The sequence below is a fragment of the Mandrillus leucophaeus genome, unplaced genomic scaffold (assembly GCF_000951045.1).
Source record: "Mandrillus leucophaeus isolate KB7577 unplaced genomic scaffold, Mleu.le_1.0 Scaffold1054, whole genome shotgun sequence".
In the NCBI taxonomy this organism is placed as follows: Eukaryota; Metazoa; Chordata; class Mammalia; order Primates; family Cercopithecidae; genus Mandrillus; species Mandrillus leucophaeus.
Genome location: NW_012098699.1, coordinates 478,341 through 486,642, shown reverse-complemented (window position 1 = coordinate 486,642; position 8,302 = coordinate 478,341). Strand labels below are relative to the sequence as shown.

Sequence of the window (8,302 nt, the reverse complement as noted above, 5' to 3'; positions counted from 1 at the left end):
ACCTAGATTTAATTCTTTCACACTGTATTAATAAACCATAACATTGCTTTGTACCCCATAAATATATACAACTATAATTTGTCAATTTACACACAAAAAATTTTAAACTGGACCCGCATCTCACACTTTGTAAAAAAGTCAACTCAAAATGGATTAAAGACTTAAACATAAGAGCTGAAACTGTAAACCTACCAGAAAAATAAACTAGAAAAAAAGCTCCATGACATTGGACTTGGCAATGATATTTTTTAATATGACCCAAATCGCTTCTCAGCCTTTTGACTAAGATCAATTATGGGTATATCCCCCAAATGACAAGCAACAAAAGCAAAATTGGACAACTGCGATTCCATCAAACTACAGAGCTTCTGCATAACTACAAAAACAATGAACAGAGTAAAGAGACAACCTGCAGAATGAGAAAATATATTTGCAAACCAAACATCTGGCAAGGGGTTAATGTCCAAAATATTTAAGGAATTGAAACAACTCAATAGTAAGAAAGCAAATAACCTAATTAAAAACAGGTCAGAGGACTTGAATGGAATTTCTCAAATGAAGACATACAAATGACTAGTAGGTATATGAAAAAAATGTTCAACATCATGAGTCATCAGGGAAATGCAAATTAAAACCACAATGAGATATCACTTCATGCCTATTAGAGTGACTATTATCAAAAACACAAAAGATAAGACATGTTGGCAAGGATGTGCAAAAAATGGAACCCTTATTCACTGTTGGTGGGAATGTAAATTAGTATAGTCCTTATGAAAAACAGTATGAAGGGCAACCCCCTTTGGGTCCCCTCCCATTTTATGGGAGCTCTGTTTTCACTCTATTAAATCTTGCTACTGCACACTCTTCTGGTCCGTGTTTGTTACAGCTCAAGCTGACCTTTCGCTTGCCATCCATCACTGCTGTTTGCTGCCATCACAGACCTGCAGCTGACTTCCACCCCTCCGGATCCGGCAGGGTGTCTGCTGCACTTCTGATCCAGCCAGGCGCTGCTCATTGCCGCTCCCAATCGGGCTAGAGGCTCGCCATTGTTCCTGCACGGGCTAAGTGCCTGGGGTTCATCCTAGTTGGGCTGAATAGAGCTATAACACTCACCGCAGGGCCCAAGATTCCATTCCTTGGGATCTGTGAGGCCAGGAACCCCAGGTCAGAGACCAAGAGGCTTGCTGCCATCTTGGAAGCGGCCCGCCACCATCTTGGGAGCTCTAAGAACAAGGACCCCCTAGTAACATTTTGGCGACCATGAAGGGACCTCCAAAGTGCTTCCGCTTGCTATTCTGTCCTATCTTTCCTTAGAATTGGAGGAAAATACTGGGCACCTGTTAGCCAGTTAAAAACGATTAGGATGGCCACCAGACTTAAGACTCAGGTGTGAGGCTGTCTGGGGAAGGACTTTCTAACAACCCCCAACCCTTCTAGGTTGGGAGCATTGATTGTTCTGCCTGTAACCAGCTCCCACTTTCAATTTCCCTGGGGAAGCCAAGGGCTGACTACAGGCAGAAAGCTGTCTTACCAAACTCCCAGCATTAGCCGGTTGAGATCATGGCACAGCCAGAAGTCTCTACTCAACAGTCACCCATGTGTGCGCCCCTACCTTTCCTTCTGACCCACACCTCCTGGGTCCTGACCATGACTTTCTTGAAAGTATAGCCCCAAAATTCTCCTTACCTCTGAATCTTCTTCCTCCGATCCCTGCCTCCTAGATACTAATGCTTCAGACTTTCACTACCTCTTGCAAGTATTAGTATCTCCAAAAGGATCTAAGGAAGCTCTCTGCTGCACCTTTAGGCCACTAGGCTATGAACCCAGGGAGTCTTGTTTCTGGTGTCCCTCCCAATTTAGTCATACAGCTCTCGACATGGGCAGTTTTGTGGGACCTATTCCCCACCACCCTTGCCAGGGCCTTAGAACTGATAATCCAGTACTGTAACAACTGGAACTGGGTCTACAACAACATAATAGATCAGGATGAAAGCAAATTGAGTAAATAAAAGGGAGGCGCATATTCCTATAGTGGCAAATGGGGGCAACGAGCGAACATCCTTCCACTGTGTTTCCAAAATCCATCTACAAAGACAGAAAGGAAAAAGAGAGAAAGAGAAAGATAGAAGTAGAAAAGAAAAAACAGTGTACCCTATTTCTTTAAAGGCCAGAATAAATTTAAAACCTATAATTGATAATTGAATGTCTTCTGAGTGACCCTGTAACACTCCAATACCACTCTGTTGTCAGTGTAAACAAGGGCGTTGCCTGAAAGCACTGAGGCCACTGACAACCAGTAGCCTTCCTATCAAAAATCCTTAACCCAGGAACCCGCAGATGGCCCAGATGCATTCAATCTGTAGCAGCAACTGCTTTGCTAACAGAAAAAAGTAGAAAAATAACCGTTAGAGGAAACCTCATTGTGAGCACACCTCACCAGTGCAGAACTATCCTAAGTTAAAAAGCCAAAAGGTAGCTTACAAACTCAAAAATCTTAAAGTATGGGGCTCTTCTGTTAGAAAAAGCTGATTTAACATTAACCACAGCAAATTCCCTTAACCAAGCAGATTTCCTAACAGGGGATTTAAATCTTCATTACCATACACAGGTCCAACCATACCTAGCAGAAACTACCTTCAAGACCGGATGATACATGTTTCCTCCGGGTGACTGAGGAAAAACAAAACACACACAATGGGTATTCAGTAATTGATAGGGAGACTCTTGTGGAAGCAGAGTTAGGAAAATTGCCTAGTAATTGGTCTGCTCAAACGTGGGAGCTGTTTGCACTCAGTCAACCCTTAAAGTACTTACAGAATCAAAAAGCCCAGTGTAGACCCTCACTGGGACACAGAATACATGGAGATTGGTGCCGCAGACATTTACTAACTTGCATGCTAGAAGGACTAAGGAAAACTAGGAAGAAGCCTATAAATTATTCAATCGTGTCCACTATAACACGGGGAAAGGAAGAAAATCCTACTGCCTTTCTGGAGAAACTAAGGGAGGCATTGAGGAAGCATACCTCTGTCACCTGACTCTACTGAAGGCCAACTAATCTTAAAGGATAAGTTTATCACTCAGTCAGCTGCAGACATTAGAAGAAAACTTCAAAAGTCTGCCTTAGGCCCAGAGCAAAACTTAGAAACCCTATTGAACTTCGCAACCTTGTTTTTTAACAATAGATATAAGGAGGAGCAGTCGGAATGGGACAAACGAGATAAGAAAAAGGCCACGATTTAGTCATGACCCTCAGGCAAGTGGACTTTGGAGGCTCTGGAACACAGAAAGGCTGGGCAAATTGAATGCCTAATAGGGCTTGCTTCCAGTGCAGTCTACAAGGACACTTTTTTTTTTTTTTTTTTTTTTGAGACGGAGTCTTGCTCTGTCGCCCAGGCTGGAGTGCAGTGGCCGGATCTCAGCTCACTGCAAGCTCCGCCTCCCGGGTTTACGCCATTCTCCTGCCTCAGCCTCCCGAGTAGCTGGGACTACAGGCGCCCGCCACCTTGCCCGGCTAGTTTTTTGTATTTTTTTTAGTAGAGACGGGGTTTCACCGGGTTAGCCAGGACGGTCTCGATCTCCTCACCTCGTGATCCGCCCGTCTCGGCCTCCCAAAGTACTGGGATTACAGGCTTGAGCCACCACGCCCGGCCACAAGGACACTTTTTAAAAAAAGATTGTCAGAATAGAAATAAGCTACCCCTCGTCCATGCCCCTTATGTCAAGGGAATCACTGGAAGGCCCACTGCCCCAGGGGACGAAGGTCCTCTGAGTCAGAAGCCACTAACTAGATGATCCAGTAGCAGGACTGAGGGTGCCCGGGGCAAGTGCCAGCCCATGCCATCACCCCCACAGAGCCCCAGGTATGCTTGATTATTGAGGGCCGGGGGTTAACTGTCTCCTGGACACTGACCGTCCTTCTCAGTCTTACACTCCTGTCCTGGACAACTGTCCTCCAGATCTGTCACTATCTGAGGGGTCCTCGGACAGTCAGTCACTAGATACTTCTCCCAGCCACTAAGTTGTGACTGGGGAACTTTACTTTTTTCACATGATTTTCTAATTATGCCTGAAAGCCCCACTCTCTTGTTAGGGAGAGACATTCTAGCAAAAGCAGGGGCCACTATATACCTGAACATAGGAAAAGAAACACCCGTTTGTTGTCCCCTGCTTGAGGAAAACATTAATCCTGAAGTCTGGGCAACAGAAGGACAATATGGATGAGCAAAGAATGCCCATCCTGTTCAAGTTAAACTAAAGGATTCCGCCTCCTTTCCCTACCGAAGGCAGTACCCCATTAGACACGAGGCCCAACAAGGACTCCAAAAGATTGTTAAGGACCTAAATGCCCAAGGCCTAGTAAAACCATGCAATAGCCCCTGCAATACTACAATTTTAGGAGTACAGAAACCCAACGGACAGTGGAGGTTAGGGCAAGATCTCAGGATTATCAATGAGGCCCTTGTCCCTCTATACCCAGCTGTACCTAACCCTTAAAATCTGCTTTCCCAAATACCAGAGGAAGCAGAGTAGTTTACAGTCCTGGACCTTAAGGATGCCTTTTTCTGCATCCCTGTACATCCTGGCTCTCAATTCTTGTTTGCCTTTGCAGATCCTTCGAACCCAATCTCTCAACTCATCTGGACTGTTTTACCCCAAGGGTTCAGGGATAGCCCCCATCTATTTGGCCAGGCATTAGCCCAAGACTTGAGCCAGTTCTCATACCTGGACACTCTTGTCCTTTGGTAAGTGGATGCTTTACTTTTAGCTGCCCGTTCAGAAACCTTGTGCCATTAAGCCACCCAAGTGCTCTTACATTTCCTCACCAAATTTCCTTTCCATGGCTACAAGGTTTCCAAACCAAAGGCTCAGCTCTGCTCACACTAGGTTAAATACTTAGAGCTAAAATTATCCAAAGGCACCAGGGCCCTCAGTGAGGAACGTATCCAGCCTATCCCAAAACCCTAAAGCAACTAAGAGGGTTACTTGGCATAACAGGCTTCTGCCAAATATGGACTCCCAGGTATGGCAAAATAACCAGGCCATTATATACACTAATTAAGGAAACTCAGAAAGCCAATACCCATTTAGTAAGATGGACACCTGAAGCAGAAGTGGCTTTCCAGGCCCTAAAGAAGGCCCTAACCCAAGCTCTAGTGTTAAGCTTGCCAACGGGCCAAGATTTTTCTTTATATGTCACAGAAAAAAACAGGAATAGCTCTAGGAGTCCTTACACAGGTCTGAGGGACCAGCTTGCAACCCGTGGCATGCCTGAGTAAGGAAATTGACGTAGTGGTAAAGGGTTGGCCTTATTGTTCACAAGTAGTGGCGGCAGTAGCAGTTTTAGTATCTGAAGCAATTAAAATAATACAGGGAAGAGATCTTACTGTGTGGACATCTCATGATGTAAACGGCATACTCACTGCTAAAGGAGACTTGTGGCTGTCAGACAACCATTTGCATAAATATCAGGTTCTATTACTTGAAGGGCCAATGGTGCGACTGCACACTTGTGCAACTCTTAACTCAGTCACATTTCTTCCAGACAATGAAGAAAAGATAGAACATAACTGTCAACAGGTGATTGCTCAACTTACGCCGCTTGAGGGGACCTTCTAGAGATTCCCTTGACTGATCCTGACCTCAACTTGTATACTGATGGAAGTTCCTTTGTAGAAAAAGGACTTCCAAAAGTGGGCTTTGCAGTGGTCAGTGATAATGGAATACTTGAAAGTCCCTCACTTCAGGGACTAGTGCTCAGCTGGCAGAACCAATAGCCCTCACTCGGGCACTAGAATTAGGAGAAGGAAAAAGGGTAAATATATGTACAGACTCTAAGTATGCTTACCTAGTCCTCCATGCCCACACAGCAATATGGAGAGAAAGGGAATTCCTAACTTCGGAGGGAAGACCTATCAAACATCAGGAAGCCATTAGGAGATTATTATTGGCTGTACAGAAACCTAAAGAGGTGGCAGTCTTACACTGCCGGGGTCATCAAAAAGGAAAGGAAAGGGAAATAGAAGGGAACTGCCAAGTGGATATTGAAGCCAAAAAAGCCACAAGGCAGGACCCTCCATTAGAAATACTTACAGAAGGACCCCTAGTGTGGGGTAATCCCCTCTGGGAAACCAAGCCCCAGTACTCAGCAGGAGAAATAGAATGGGGAACCTCACGAGGACATAGTTTCCTCCCCTCAGGATGGCTAGCCACCAAAGAAGGAAAAATACTTTTGCCTGCAGCTAACCAATGGAAATGGCTTAAAACCCTTCACCAAACCTTTCACCTAGGCATTGATAGCACCCATCAGATGGCCAAATTAGTATTTACTGGGCCAAGCCTTTTCAAAACTATGAAGCAGATAGACAGGGCCTGTGAAGTGTGCCAAAGAAATAATCCCCTGCACTTCAGGCCATACATTTCAATCCCTGTATCTTTAACCTCCTTGTTAAGTTTGTCTATTCCAGAACTGAAGCTGTAAAACTACAAATGTCCTTCAAACAGAGCCCCAGATGCAGTCCATGACTAAGCTCTACCACGGACCCCTGACCAGCTTGCTAGCCCATGCTCTGATGTTGATGACATCAAAGGCACCCTTCCCGAGGAAATCTCAAGTGCATGACCCCTACTACACCCCAGTTCAGCAGGGAGCAGTTAGAGCGGTCATCGGCCAACCTCCCCAACAGCGCTTGGGTTTTCCTGTTGAGAGGGGGGACTGAGAGACAGGACTAGCTGGATTTCCTAGGCTAAGGATCCCTAAACCTAGCTGGAAAGGTGACTGCATCCACCTTTAAACATGGGGCTTGCAACTTAGCTCACACCCGACCAGTCAGGTAGTAAAGAGAGCTCACTAAAATGCTAATTAGGCAAAAACAGGAGGTAAAGAAATAGCCAGTCATCTATCGCCTGAGAGCACAGGGGGAGGGACAATGATCGGGATATAAACCCAGGCATTTGAGCCAGCAATGGTAACCTCCTTTGGGTCCCCTCCCATTTTATGAGAGCTCTGTTTTCACTCTATTAAATCTTGCAAATGCAAACAAACAAACAAACAAACAAAAAACCAATAAAAACCCACTATGGAGGTCCCTCACAAAATTAAAAACAAAACTACCATATGAGCCAGCAATCTTATGACTGAGTATATATCCAAAGGATATGAAATCAGAATGTTGAAGAGATATCTGCACTCCCATGTTCACTGCAGCATTATTCACAATAACCAAGCTATGAAATCAACTTAATTGTTCATAAACAGATGAATGAATAAAGAAAATGGAGTACATATACACAATGGAATAGTATACACTCTTTAAAAAGAAGGAAATCCTGTCATTTGCTGCAATGTAGATGAACCTAGAGGATATTATGTTAAGTGAAATAAGCCAGACACAGAAAAACAAATACCACATGATCTCACACATACGTGAATCTAAAAAAGTTGAGCTTGGCTGGACACAGTGGCTCATGCCTGTAATCCCAGCACTTTGGGAGGCTGAGGCGGGTGGATCACTTGAGGTCAGGAGTTTAAGACCAGCCTGGCCAACATGGTGAAACCTCATCTCTACTAGAATACAAAAATTTCAATTTTTAAAATAAAAAATTTCAATTTCTAATTGCTCCTATTGTATATAAATACTATTAAATTTGTAAATGTACAATAATATCAAAAAATATGAAACAGGGATAAACTTGACAATAGATGTTTAATATTTGGTTGCTGCAAACTACAAAATATTGTTGAGAAAAATTAAAGAAGATATGAGTAAATGAAGTGATACATTGCATTAATGAATAGCAAGATTCTGTATTGTTAAGATGTAAACAGTACTCCCCAGATTGATCTATTGGATTCAAGGTATACCCAGTAAAAATCTACATAGGCATTTTTTGGAGAAATTGACAAGGTGATTCTAAAATTTATATGACGATGGAAAGGCACTGGAATACTCAACACACTTTGAAAAAGTAGAACAAAGTTGGAGAACTTATACTACCTGACTTCAAGATATTATAAAGTTATAACAATCAAGACACTGTGGTATTGATGTCAGAAAGATAAATAGATATATGGAACAGAATAGAGAGTCAACCGATTTTTAATAAAGGAGCAAAGGCAATTAAATAGACAAAGGGGAGCTTTCCAATAAATGGTTCTGGAACAATTGTATATTCATAGGCAAAAAAAGTGAACTTTAATCCATAATTCACACCATATAACAAAAAATAACTCAATTTGGATTATACACCTAAATGTAAAACCTACAATTACAAAACTTTAAGAAGCATTTGCTGAGTCATT

General features: G+C 43.2%; 1 long non-coding RNA gene across 1 annotated transcript in view; it reads right to left on the bottom strand.

Moving 5' to 3' along the window:
- Window positions 1-232: 232 nt before the first annotated feature.
- LOC105541238 overlaps window positions 233-8,302 on the bottom strand; it is a 33,503-nt gene continuing 25,433 nt past the window's right edge. The window contains exons 3-4 of the long non-coding RNA XR_001006317.1: window positions 2,600-2,670; window positions 233-2,085 (exon numbers count right to left, since the gene is read on the bottom strand). This is a non-coding gene — a long non-coding RNA (uncharacterized LOC105541238). The remainder of the gene's footprint in view (window positions 2,086-2,599; window positions 2,671-8,302) is intronic.